The sequence below is a fragment of the Dama dama genome, chromosome 8, assembly GCF_033118175.1.
Source record: "Dama dama isolate Ldn47 chromosome 8, ASM3311817v1, whole genome shotgun sequence".
Lineage (NCBI taxonomy): Eukaryota > Metazoa > Chordata > Mammalia > Artiodactyla > Cervidae > Dama > Dama dama.
The window spans coordinates 5314644-5328225 of NC_083688.1; the positions used below are offsets into that span (position 1 = coordinate 5314644).

Sequence of the window (13582 nt, forward strand, 5' to 3'; positions counted from 1 at the left end):
TGTCCCTCACCAACTCCCAGAGTTTACTCAAACTCATGTCCATTGAGTTGGTGATGCCATCCAACCATCTCATCCTCTGTTGTCCCCTTCTCCCGCCTTGAATCTTTCCCAGCACTATGGTCTTTTCCAGTGAGTCAGTTTTTCGCATCAGGTGGCCAAAGTATTGGAGTTTCAGCTTCAGCATCAGTCCTTCCAAAGAATATTCAGGACTGATTTCCTTTAGGATGGACTGGTTGGATCTCCTTGCAGTCCGAGGGACTCTCAAGAGTCTGCTCCAACACCACAGTTCAGAAGCATCAATTCTTCGGCGCTCAGCTTAAGCCAAGGCGAACTGAATACAGGCCAGGGCGAGTCAGGAGGCCGTCCCACTTGTAGCCTGGTCTCGGACAAGTCACTGCCCATTTGAGTAGCCACTGTCTTCTCTCTGCAAAATCGGGATGCTAACACTTTGTAAAGATGCAAGGACCAAAAGACATGTGAGGGGCAGCGCTTTGCAAGCGATCGTTTGTAGCATAAATTACAAATCCGGGAGAACTGAAGAAAGAAGTCCAGAGAGCAGCCACCAACTAGCGACCGCGGTGGCTGGCGCGTGCGCGTTAGGCGGCCCGAGCCAGGGGCCTGGGGGGAGAGGGGGAGGAGTTCAGGCCCCGCCCGGAACCGCTCGGCCTCTTTTCGCCTCCCGGCCCCTCCCATTTCCGCGGATAACCCAACCGTGCGTCGCCTGCGTGCTGACGTCAGGCGCGTGCCCCTGTCCGGCAGCCGAGGAGACCCCGCGCAGTGCTGCCAACGCCCCGGCGGAGGAGCTGAGGTGAGTGTGGGGCCCGAGGTTGCCCCGCGGGAGCGGCTCCCCCCTCACACCGTCCCCGTCCCCCCGCCGCGCCGCCCCTGGCGTCTCCCCGTCCGCGGGGACCTTCCGCTCTGGGACCCCCGGGGGGCGGGCGCGGGGCGCCGCGGGGGGAGGGGTGCCGGGTTCGCGCGGCGCGGGTCCGGGTTCTGTCAGGGGGACTGAGGGGAGGGGGTCGCGGAGGCCCTGGCGGCGGCGGCGGGGGGCGCGGGTCCGCCCCGGAGCGCGCGGCCAGGGCGTGAGGTGCCGGGTCGAGGGCGCGGCCGGGCTGTCACCGGGCAGCGGCGGAAGGAAAGGGTCACACCCATCCCGGCCGCCCGGCTGCCCTCCCCCGCGGCCCCGCGGACGCCCACTCCCCCATTCTCCGGGGCGGGCGGCCGGGCCGGGGCGGCGAGGGCCGCAGACCCTCTCTCAGGCGCCTGCGGGCTGGCGGGGCCAGGACTGCCCGGCCGGCCGGCCGGCCCCCAGTGCGCGCCCCGGCTTCGACTTCCTGCTTCGCCGCGGACATTTTGCGGCCGGCGTGGGGGGGAGGGGAGCGGATCGCGAGCGCGGTCGGGGAAGCGGGCGGCCCGGGGTGGCTCGGCCCTGCCGCGCGCCTCCTCCTCTCTGCGGCGCGGCCGCCCGACGCCTCGTCCCGCGCCAGGAGGGTGCAGGGCGGGGCGGGGGGGGCGGCTCGGTCGCCGCTTCTCCCGTCTCCTTGATTCCTGCTTTAGGTCGAGTTCCTCCCCATACCATTTCCGTTTGGCTTCTCCGGACTCTTCTCCCTCCCCGCCTCTTCAGCTGAAGCTTCCCTTGCTGGGAGTTAACCTAACCACCTCCCGAAACTGTCGTTCTGCCTTTTGCCTGATTCCTCTCTTTAGGGAGAAATTTTTCTTTGTTCGTTTGCTTCCCACCCCCCACCCCCCTTTTCCCTTTAAGTCCTAGAGAAATGCAGTGGGGAAGATTACGTCATTGCAATATAAGGGGTGAGAGTTTTTAACTCCTGCAAGTCAGGGGCTCGCTAAATTAAGACACTATTTGGTAGCCTCTGTTGGGTCCACCCAGTGGCATATCCTGCCTGTTTCCCAACTCCTGGTATTCAGAGATGATCTTTTGAAATCCTGGCCGTCTCATATGCGTCTGAAAGCCAGGGAGGTTTAAGATCTCAAGATGATCTTAATGCCAGGGGAATAAAACGTAAGACAACACTTTTCTTTAGCCACTTGGCGTGGGCAGTAACTTTAAAGATCCCTGTGACTGTACTGGAATGAAGTTAATTTATTTGTGGAAGCCTTTCTTTGTTAAAAATAACATTCCCAGATTATTTAACTTTAGTAAGTGTGTGTTACTGATTTAGAGTACGTACCTAAGTCGACTCGCGTGCACTTCTGTGGCAAAGGTGTGGTGAAAAGAGAATCAGTTCATTTTACACCTGTTCTTTGCTTGCTGGTCTCTTTAGTTTTGTAATTAAAATGAGTTTTGGAATTTTAACAACAACAACAAAAACAAACCTTTAAGTGAATAACATTTTCAGACTTTGGAGACCACAGTATTCATTCTGCAGAATGTTAGGCACATCTTGAATTGTGTATCCTTCACTGACTACAGGGTACTGTAGCCCAGAAAAATATTAGCATTGTAAAGCAAATGAGATCCAATTGTGTAATGCATTGTTATAAGGATAGTTCATGTTGGAACAAGTACTTTCTTATTGTTTCTCGTTTCTGTAGAGAGAACAGATTGCTTGTTAAACACTTAATAGAAGTGGTCGATTTAAAGCAGCTTTTGGTAGTTTGTAGGTGTTGGTAGATGATTATATAGGTGTGGAGCGTGGATCTTCTGAAATATATTTGTTTGCCATAATGTATCTCTTTTTAAGAATAGAAAATTGAAGTACTTATCTGCTATATTTCTCGACTCTTCTGTATTTAAGAGCTTTAAATACGCATATATCAATTGTCTTCCCTTTTAAACGTATGACAGAATAGTTTGGATTTACAGCTTTTATACTGAGGCGAGGAGATTGGTAATTGAGTATTAAAAATGGGCTTTTTCCCAGTAATTTTTTCAAGACCCCAAAGGTATCACAACCTCTTAAAATGTTTGTGTATAATAGTCAACACCTGTACTCAGTTGAACTTAATTTTTTGGGCACCCAAGGCAGGTATTACAGCCTAGGGTGGTGGTGATTCAGTTTCTAAGTCGTGTCGGACTCTTTGTAACCCCATGACCAGGCTCCCCTGTCCTCCCCTGTCTCCCTAAGGTAGGCAGGGGCTGAAATCAAACATCAGTGAGATTCTTTCAGAGCCCACCAAACCCACATCTTGACTTTCTTGTAACTTCAAGATTTTTTTTATACGGATACATTTTCCACTTTTAATTTTATGGTTTATTAGAGAAGCATTTCTAGTTACTTTAAAAATGGCTCACTAATAAAATGTTTTGATTCAAGATGTGTTGCACTTGGAAAACTTCAAAGTACAGTTTACTGTGCCTGTCTGGGATTAGTATTTATAGCCATTCTTGGAAGTAAAAGTCAAATTGTACTTTTTATTTTAAATGCATTTATCGTTTTAGGGTCTATTTTTGAGAGGACAAGGAATGCTTAATGAGGAACACTTAAGGCCACAGAGCTTCCTCTGCTGGGGGAGGGGGGTTAATATTTTGTTAACTTCTGTCCCATAAATAGACCTATATATTTCCTATTAAAGGTTGCATTCTAGGTTTTCAGTATTCGGTAGTCTCTTCCAAGTCTATTAATCTCACCCACTAGAATGTAAGTCTATGAAGGCAGGACTTTTGACCTGGTATGGTCAGCCTGATCCCTGACACTTAGAGTAGTACCAAACCATGATGTATCTCAAGAAATGTTTGTCAAATGAATGAGTGTGATGTCTGAGGGTTAACATTTTGTCTTTCTACATATTCTACAGGCCTGTGTACTTTGTTTCCTGAGACGACTTCTGTGCTTGGTCAGCCATATCCATATTTGGGCGCATTGAAGTGATGATTAGTAATCTTTTGCTTGACCATATCCATATGTTTATTCCTATATTTTCTCCATGTGTACTATCTGAACAATTAGCAGTTGCTTAGAAAATCTTTTCTGATGACTGGTTTTTATTCTCCTAAACATTATTTAGACTTTAATGTGTTTCCTTCCCCAATTTCTTTTTTGAAATAGCTTAATTATGCGACCTCTTTTCCTCAATTTAATGGTATAAAATTCTTGGTCATGTTATGTTTTGTCCCTTACGTTTCTACTTTTAGTTACTCATCCCTTCAGTCCAAAATATTTTTGCTACAGCAAATCAATTTTCATCACTTGTTTCGGCCTTTGCTCCTGCTATAAGTCCTGGATGTCAAAACTCTTCTTTATTAGTTGCCCGTGGGACATTGGTCTCAAGTTGCTCATTCCATGAAGTGAAACCCCAGTATTGCTACCAAAATGGTGTCCTGTTAAAGAAAGTTAGAAACATTTTTTTCTTAAAATATTTAGCTATTATGCTGAAATCCAGAACAGTTTCTAATTGAGCAGAAATCTACATATTAAGTTATGGTGTTTACCAAGTGTCAGTGGTCAGTCAGCTGAAGAGAACCTCTATTGTTCACTCTGTTCTTTAACACTTTACACTTGCATCATTTTCTGTAAGAGTAAGCCATTTTGATTTGCTATTGCTGTGTTTTGAGAGAGACACTGCGAGTATAGTGATTACTAGTGTAGACTCTGGAATCAGACTGCTTGGATTCAAATCCTGGCTTTGGCATTTATTAGCTCCATGCAGCCTGAGTAACGTCTTTGTGACTGTATTAACCTTCCATAGGAAAGGACTAGCAATAGTCTGTACCTCACAGTGGTTGTGGTTGGTCGCTAAGGCACGTCCGACTCTTTCGACCCTGTGGTAGGCTCCTTTGTCCATGGGATTTCCTAGGCAGAAATACGGAGTGGGTTGCTATTTCCTTCTCCAGGGAATCTTCCCAATTCAGGACCCAGGAATTGAACCCGTGTCCTGGGCATTGCTGGTGGATTCTTCACTGCCGAGCCATTAGGGAAGGCCCACAATGTTGTTAGGAGTATTCTAAATGAAGTACTTAAAGCAATTAACTGGGGCACAGCAAGTGCTTTGTAGGTGTTTGCTCTTGCTATCATTACAGCCTTGCTTAATGCCCCCATTTTTGAGAAGTTATATGCATTTCTCTCAAACATCAACAGTTTAGTAACCATCCCTCCCCCAGTTTAATCTCATGAAACCGTAAAAATTAAATGAAGTGGGAATTGGTGTCTGCTTCAAGCTTGTATTCATTATCTTAAGTAGTGTCATAGAGCTAAGGGTGTCAGTTTTCAAGTGTGCAGTATGTGGTCCTGTGGACTAACAGCATAAGCCTCACCTTGGAGCTTCTTAGATATCTCAGGCTCCATTCCAGTCCTACTAAATCAGAATCTGCATTTTAATGCAATCTCCAAGTGATATTCATGCACATTGAAGTTTGAAGCACCCTTTGAGTTGTAGTTTCCTGCCTATTGTGTAGAATCGCCTCATGTCTGTGCTCATCATCAGGAACTAATGTGTTTAGTTTCTAAAGAGTCATTACCCACTTAGTAATAACTAATCTTAAATTCTAGTTTTAGAACTGCTTGAACTTGAGTTCAGTTACGCGTTTGAACTCAGTGACTTTTTATGGAAAACTAATTACTGTTATGAAGAGCATATGATTAGGATCATTCACATAATTGTTGGTTATGAAAACAGGTTAAATACAAAGTTGGCATTTAGCTGATCAAATGTAAAAAATGTTTTCTGCTTTTTTGGTACTAAAATAAACCATGTCTCCAGTCTCAAGGGAAAATGTTAATAACTAAAACCTAGTCTTACTTAGCTACCATCCTGAAAAAATTATTGCTATTTTTAAAGGACTTGATTAAATTTTCTCTAATTTTTCTTAATACTGATTGATGTAGAAGAGATTCACCAGTAATATCTCTGTGCAGTGTGTGCTCCAGAGCAGTGTTGCATGACATTTTTCAAATCAAGGGAGACATTAAAAAAATATGGTATGCCACCTTGGAGTGAAAGGATAAGACTACTTTTGGCTGGCTGGAGGTGCTGCAGCCTCAGGATAGCTGGGAATCAATGTCTCAGGCACACCTGTGTCCGTTCTGTGTGTCCCAAGGGGCACTTTGAAGCTATCTGCTGTTGGATATTAAGCCATGGTCATCAATTTCACCTAAAAAGATTATTGCTTTTTCTTACTCCTTGTGTAAACAGGAGAGATTGAGAATAACAGGTCAGTTGAGGAGCAGATGAAATCAGGGGGAGAAATGGAGGTGGAATTAAAGAAACCTGTAATTAGTGTTAAAAGACTGTGAGATGATACATTTTGTAGAAGAAAGCATAAGCAAGATTTCAGCTACAATCCATTTACTTTGTTGGTAGGCAATTTAAGGATATTTGTAATTTTTTGTTTTCTTTGGGTTTACTTTAAATCTGTCTAAAAGCAGATGAAGAGGAGTAGTATGTGAAAGAGTCCTTTCTTAAGAAAGATACTTTTGTTACATGTGGTTCCAAGGATTTCCATCCTAATACAGCTTTGCTGTAGCTTCTAGTGCTTGTAAAACAGCTGAAGGCTATTTGAGAGGAGCTCAATTTTAGAATCTTTTGAAGTGGAATTAAACCATCTATATTATTTATTACTTTGCCAGAAAACCATATTTTTATTGTGAGGTTTAAGAATAACAGTACAACTTAAAAGTAAACTTAGATTTTAAAATTAAAATTTCATTTTTGAGATAACTAGGGATGAATAGATAGTTCCTGTGAATATTGAATACTGGGGCTTTAAATGTGAGTGCTAGGGTTTTAAATCAGTATCTAATACTCTAATTTGTTTCAGAAAGTGTATAATAGTGTATAAATAGTATACATAATATAACATATAAGCTATGAAAATGTTTGAATTATTTTAGGTTGTATAATTTATTTGTTTAAAGGGCCAGAGGAAATGTTTTTCATCCTAAGCATTTATAAATCAGTGGAGATGGGGATAAGGGATACTTTAGAATTTTAAGAGTGGGGATTTTTCTGGTGGTCCAGTGGTTAGAACTCTGCCTTTCCAATGCTGTGGGCATGGGTTCAATCCTTGGTTCGGGAGCTAAGATCCCACATGTCATGCTGGGTAGCCAGTAAATAAATTAAAAAAAAATTTAAGAGTAATACCTGTGTTAATTCTCTAGTGTGTTTCAGAATACCTGGAAGAGGTTTCTATGGGGATGGGTTGGAACCCCTACTGCATATATCCCCATTTTGGCAATTTATGATTGTAAGTTTGTAAAGGGTTCATAGAAGTTTTTTACGTTTGATCACAGATTGTCAGAATCTGTTTAATTCATTGTTTTTTAAACTTGTTTGGTGATGGCCCCACCTCCCCAACCCATGGAACACCCAGTTCCACTTTTGAGAAAGTGGACTGAGAGATAGTGGTGTTTGGTGGCTTGTTAATCTCCATTAGGTTCAGGGGCTGTTGGTGTGTCTTTGCTATGGGTAGAAAAGTGGAAAAAATTTTCTTAAGTTCCTGAGGCAAGTGAAAGGTAGAGACTTCAGCAGAGGCCATAGATTATCTCTTCATGCTGTAGCCTAAACCCCACTCAAAATCTTTGTACAGAAATTGCTAATATGCACTTCCTTAGGATGGAACTTAGCATTTTATGTATAAAACACATCTTTGGGGTATTGATGGGGGAATTAAGTATTCATTGGAAGGACTGATGCCGAAGCTCCAATATTTTGGCCATCTGATGTGACGAGTCGACTCATTGGAAAAGACCTTAATGCTGGGAAAGGTTGAAGGCAAAAGGAGAAGGGGGCAGCAGAGGATGAGATAGTTAGATAGCATCACTCACTCAATGGATGTGAGTTTGAGCAACTCCGGGAGATATTGGTGGACAGAGGAACCTGGTGTGTTGCAGTCTGGGGTTGCAAAGAGTTGGACACAACTTAGTAGCTTAACAGTAACAACGTGGGGGTGTATCTCCATCTCAATTTAAAAATCAGGCAAGGTATTGGAAGGGTTGCAGACCATTATTAGGGACTGAGAAAGTGATTGTGTAGTGACTGCAAAGGAAATCTCTGAAATGGGGTCTCTGTCTCCAGTTTTCTTTGTTCTTGGATCAGTGATCCTAGTTTGAGTATTTATTATTTTCCAATATTCTGAAAAGCTTGCAGTAATTTCAAAGCCATTTTTTAAAAGCTCTGAAAGTCATGTAATTTTTTTTTTTAGTCATGTAATTCTTAAAATTACTTTATTTGAGATCCAAAGAAGTTTTATGTTTAAAAAATGATTGTTAACTTACACAAGTGTTTTAGGACTTTGTGGCAGTAATCTGTAAATTCTTTGTATTTTATAGTTTGACATCTTTCTTTTGCTTTTTCTTGTCATACATACTGCCTAATCCAATTCTCCCTCCTCACAAAAACAAAAACATGGCCCAGATACCATCTTTTATGTTGATTTTTTTTCCCCTTAGTTTTATATATTACATGGAAATGAAGATGCGTTCTACTAAAAAATTGTCCTTGGTTCTAGTTCAGAGCCAGGAATAGAAAAAAATCATTTTACTTACTGTTGGATGGTTGACCAAGAGAGGTGGGAGAATGGGGAAAGATGATTTTGTGGGGTCAGGATTAGGGTTAAGTACTTAGGTTGGGCTGTTTTAGTTCTTCTTTTTTAAAAATTACTATTTTTTGGTAGTGGGGTAATTTTTCTTTAGGATCACAATTCATGTCTTGGATGTGATATATGTTGAAGATAACAAAAGTGTGTTTTCTGTTGACATCAGATTCTTTACCTCTGCTACTTTAAGTTAGAGACATTGGTATCATTTCTGCTGTTATAAAATGTAGATCTCCCGTGCTCTGTCTTTTTTCCCAATAGGAAGATGAGGTGATTCTTTGCAAATATTAACACACACACTCAAAGAAACATAAGACTTAGAAACAGCTTTTAAAATAGAGCTAATCAATAGCAAAGATTTTTGTGAAAACCTAGTTTCTGGAAATAATTTTTTTGGCAGTTCTGTGTTTTGTTAAGTATACTATTTTAATTGATGTTAAATCTGAGTGAATTGTTCCAAAATTAGAAGCACATTTTAATTATAAAGCTACTGAATGTAAGATTGGCTACATTAACCATTTCACTGTGATACAGTTGGAAACATCATGTGGTACACATTCTTTATAGGGATCTTGCTTTTTTATAGAAAAGTATCTTTTTTTGCTAGTTTAAAACTCAGTAGTTTCCCTGGTGGTCCAGTGGTTAAGACTGGGCTTCTAATATAAGGTGAGGGGGATCCCTGGCCAGGGAATTAAGATCCCCCATGCCACATGCCACAAAAAAGAAAAAAAGTAGAATTGTGCATTCCCAGACTACAGTTGCTCATGATGATTCAGGGTATTTATTCCCCAAAATGATATTGGGTGGCTTTTAAACACTTTGATGTTAATTACTTTAGCTAGTTTGGGCTGTGGCCTTGACTTAAACTTTAGGATTCTTGTCTTTCAGAGGGAGTTAAAAATTTTTTTTTTTCTTCCTCCCTCCCTCCCTCTCTCCAGATAGTAGTAGATGAGGGTTTAGGAGCTTAGAGGATTGACTAATGGGTATGTTCTGAGTTCAAAGAACAAGTTTTTGTTTTGTTTTTTTTACTTCATCTCTAACCCATACTGTTTTATTAGTGACTTCAGCAACCCTTTGTGTGCTCTCTGGAAATGACAGTTCTAGGTGTTGGCGATAGCGGTGAATGCAATAGACCAAAGCCGATCTCTGGCCCCATGAAATTGACACACTAGTGTGTGGGTTGGAGATAAGTGGCTGAAAATGAAGAAGGGGAGGCAGGGTACAGTGGAGTGTTTCAGGGTTTGTAGAACTTGGGCTGCAGTTTAAGATAAGGTAATCAGAGGAGTTCTCACTCCAGAATGACATTTGAGCAAAGACCTGTAGGAGATAGGACTGAAGGAGTCATCTAGGCCAGAGCCTTCTAAGTAGAGGGAATTACTGTAGTAAGTCTTGAATCAGTGACTAGTGCTGTTCCGCCTAATTTTTTTTTTTCATTTATTTTTATTAGTTGGAGGCTAATTACTTTACAGTATTGTAGTGGTTTTTGCCATACATTGACATGAATCAGCCATGGATTTACATGTATTCCCCGTCCTGATCCCCCCTCCCACCTCCCTCTCCACCTGATCCCTCTGGGTCTTCCCAGTGAACCAGCCCAGAGCACTTGTCTCATGCATCCAACCTGGGCTGGTGATCTGTTTCATCCTAGATAATAGACATGTTTCGATGCTGTTCTCTCTGAACATCCCACCCTCGCCTTCTCCCACAGAGTCCAAAAGTCTGTCCTGTACATGTGTGTCTCTTTTTCTGTTTTGCATATAGGGTTATCGTTACCATCTTTCTAAATTCCATATATATGCGTTAGTATACTGTATTGGTCTTTATCTTTCTGGCTTACTTCACTCTATATAATGGGCTCCAGTTTCATCCGTCTCATTAGAACTGATTCAAATGAATTCTTTTTAATGGCTGAGTAATATTCCATGGTGTATATGTACCACAGCTTCCTTATCCATTCGTCTGCTGATGGGCATCTGTTCCGCCTAATTTTATATGAAGTCTTTAAAAATAGACAAATTAATTTTTTCCTTTATTTAAAAATTTATTTTTTAAAAGAAGGATAATTGCTTTAAAAGAAGTGTATTATTTATTTTTTTATTTCCATTTATTTTTTTTAGTTGGATAGAACTGATTCAAATGAGTTCTTTTTAGTGGCTGAGTAATATTCCACAGTGTATATGTACCACAGCTTCCTTGTCCATTCGTCTGCTGATGGGCATCTAGGTTGCTTCCATGTCCTGGCTATTATAAACAAGTGTATTATTTAAAAGAAATGTATTATTAATGCATCTGGAATACCATTATAGGAGCTTAGCTTCTCAAAATATGGTATGTGTATATAATTTCCATAGAAGGAATTCACAGTCAAAGTAGAAGTTTCTGCTTTGATGATGTTATCTTTGGTTGCAAAGTGTGCTCTAAACGGCGTGTTTGTTGCCAGCACATACTGGTTGTTTTTCAGTCTTTGCAGCTCTTCTCTGTTGTTGTTGTTTTTCTTGATCTCTTTTAGTGGATAGAACTATACTGTTACCCTGTGCGGCCAGGCTGAAACATCTGCAGTCATGCCAGCTGTACTGCCTTGACATAGAATTTAGTGCAAGTGTTAGAACGTCTTTATTCTTCGTTGAGTTATTTCTTCAAGTGCATAGCTGAGTGCTTCTGTAGAAGTTCACCCTGTTAATTTTACATCAGAATTGGTAGACTGCTTTGATTCAGAATGTTGGTAATCTTATTTAAAAAAAAAAATCTTATAGTTTGTAAAATATATTGTTGAGTATCTGAATGTAGCTGCCTCTGTCTCATTAGATATAACAAAATTTAAATGACCGTGGTTAGTTTTGTAACCGTGGTGGCCTCTCATCTGATAACCTGTTTAGAGAAAGGTTCTCAGTTTGTCACTCATTTTATGGTGTGTGTGTTGTCTAGGTTATAGAGTAACTTTTTTTTTTTTTTTGCTTCACACTTTTTTGCTGCAAATGTATGCTTGTATGTGGGACTTCTGATACAGACTGGCACATGATTTCATCCTTGATGGACTTAGGACCAAATTATTGTGTTCTGATTCTGAAAAGGCTATTCTTCTGTGTGTTTTCTTACAAAAGAACATAATAGCTTGACCTTAAGATTTCTTTTCCAACTTCTCCATTTGTCTGTGTTACACATCTCTCCTGTAATTTCCCGAACTAAAAAAGCTTCCTCATAATTGACCACCTCCTTAAATAAACCCATCCTGCACCCACAGACTGGTCAACTGTTCCTTTACTGGCATACAGCCACTTCCCTAGCTCAGGCCCTTGGATTATTAAAGTAGTTTCTTAGCTGAGTTCCTGTATTTTATCTGGTTACCTTTGACAGTTCACCTTGGAGTACAGATACAAGATTGATACGCCTAAAAAGAAAAACTAGTTCATGGATCAGAAAGAAATGGTAGCCTCTTATTCCCCACCCACGTTAAATGAAAGTTCCTGTCCTTCGCTTTCAGAGTCTGTATGACATGAACTCATCCTGTGTGTGTGTGTTTCTTTCACTTGATAGGCTAGCACTTCTTGTGCCCTTTCTCCTGAAATCTATTCTCATTCTTGGCCACTCCCATGTTTTATTACTTTTGAAAATCTTTGGAAGTTGTAGCAGACTATTGCAATTGTGTTAGTCTCTTCTGCTTATGACTAGTAAAGTATACAAGGTGATGTATGTCAAGCTATCTAGCATAGTGTTTTACACAGAGTAGGCATTGAGGAAATTACTAAATTTGTTTTGAAGTCAGGGTTTCTGCCTTACCCAATGTAGTGCTATAATAGACACTTAAATATCTTGCTGACCTTGTACAGTATGTAGAGTTGTTTCTTGGAAGAACAGAAGTGTAACATGTTCTAGATTCTAACTTGTGTCCCGATGCAGTGAAGATTAAAAAAGATCTGTTAGGCACTTGGTTCTTGTTCATTAATTGATATACACACACACTCACTCACTCTAGCATAGCTGTTATTTTCTTCATTGTTTGCTCTGTTGGTATTCTTCATAACTATTTTTAATATGTATTGCATGTTGTTCTCTGGTGTTTTGTTACTTAATTGTTTTTTTTCTGTTGTAACATTATGGTATTTCATTGTTTCTTAATAAAGTATTTTCTTTTTTGGATAAATTATCTGAAGTGGAATTATTTTTTAAAAAACAAGAATAAAAGTTTTAATTGTTGAAATACATTGGTACATTTTAGTACTAAGTGGATGAAGGGGATTATTGAGGCAAATGAGTGAATATTTTATGACTCTTGGAATACAATACAATATGTTAAAAAAAAAGCCTATGCTCATGAAGTAGATCACAGATTTTTATGGGTTTGGTTTATTGGTACTTGATACCTTGTAGACCAGGTTTGCTCATAATGTTTTCCTTACTTGTTGAACGTCTTTTGGAGATCTTTTCATTTTAATAGATAGCTTTGTTTTTAAAATTAAAATACTACATGCACGTGGTGAGAGCTTCAGTACAAAAGAGAATATGATGAAAAATATGTCTACTCATCGCAGACACACCCATATCCTCTTCCCAGAAGCAGTCAGTTGTCCAGCAGATGTATTTTTGTAGAGAGTCTCTGGACCTGTCAGTATATATGTATCTCCTCTCCATTAAAAAATTCACATGCATCAATTGCTATATTATGCACACTCTTTGCACTTTTCTTTTCAAAAACAATACATTTTGGAGATCTTCCACACTTGCACTGTATTGGTACTGTTTTGTTAGGGTTGTCGTAACAAAGTACCATAGTCTGGGTGATTTAAGCAGCAGTTTATTTCCTTACAGTCCTGAATACTGGGAGTGTAAAATCAGGGTTTGGGCAGGGTTAGTTTCTTCTGAGGGCCTCTCTTCTTAGTTTATAGATGGCCGACTTCTAGTGTCTTCACTTGGTCTTCCCTCTGAGTGTCCCAGTCTTGTTATAAGGACACCAAGTTAGATTAGGGCCCACCAATATGATCTCATTTTACTTTCATTATTTCTATATATTATTTCTATGAAAGCTATATCTCTAAATATAGTTGTATTATTTAAAAATTTTTTGAATTTAAATTTTTAATTGGGGTATAATTG

General features: G+C 40.6%; 1 protein-coding gene across 1 annotated transcript in view; it reads left to right on the forward strand.

Annotated features, from left to right (window-relative positions):
* The first annotated feature begins 672 nt into the window (after positions 1–672).
* The window catches only part of CDC42 (cell division cycle 42), a 49271-nt gene continuing 36361 nt past the window's right edge, over positions 673–13582 (forward strand). The window contains exon 1 of the mRNA XM_061148125.1: positions 673–808. The gene's annotated coding sequence lies outside the window, so the exon portion shown is untranslated. The remainder of the gene's footprint in view (positions 809–13582) is intronic.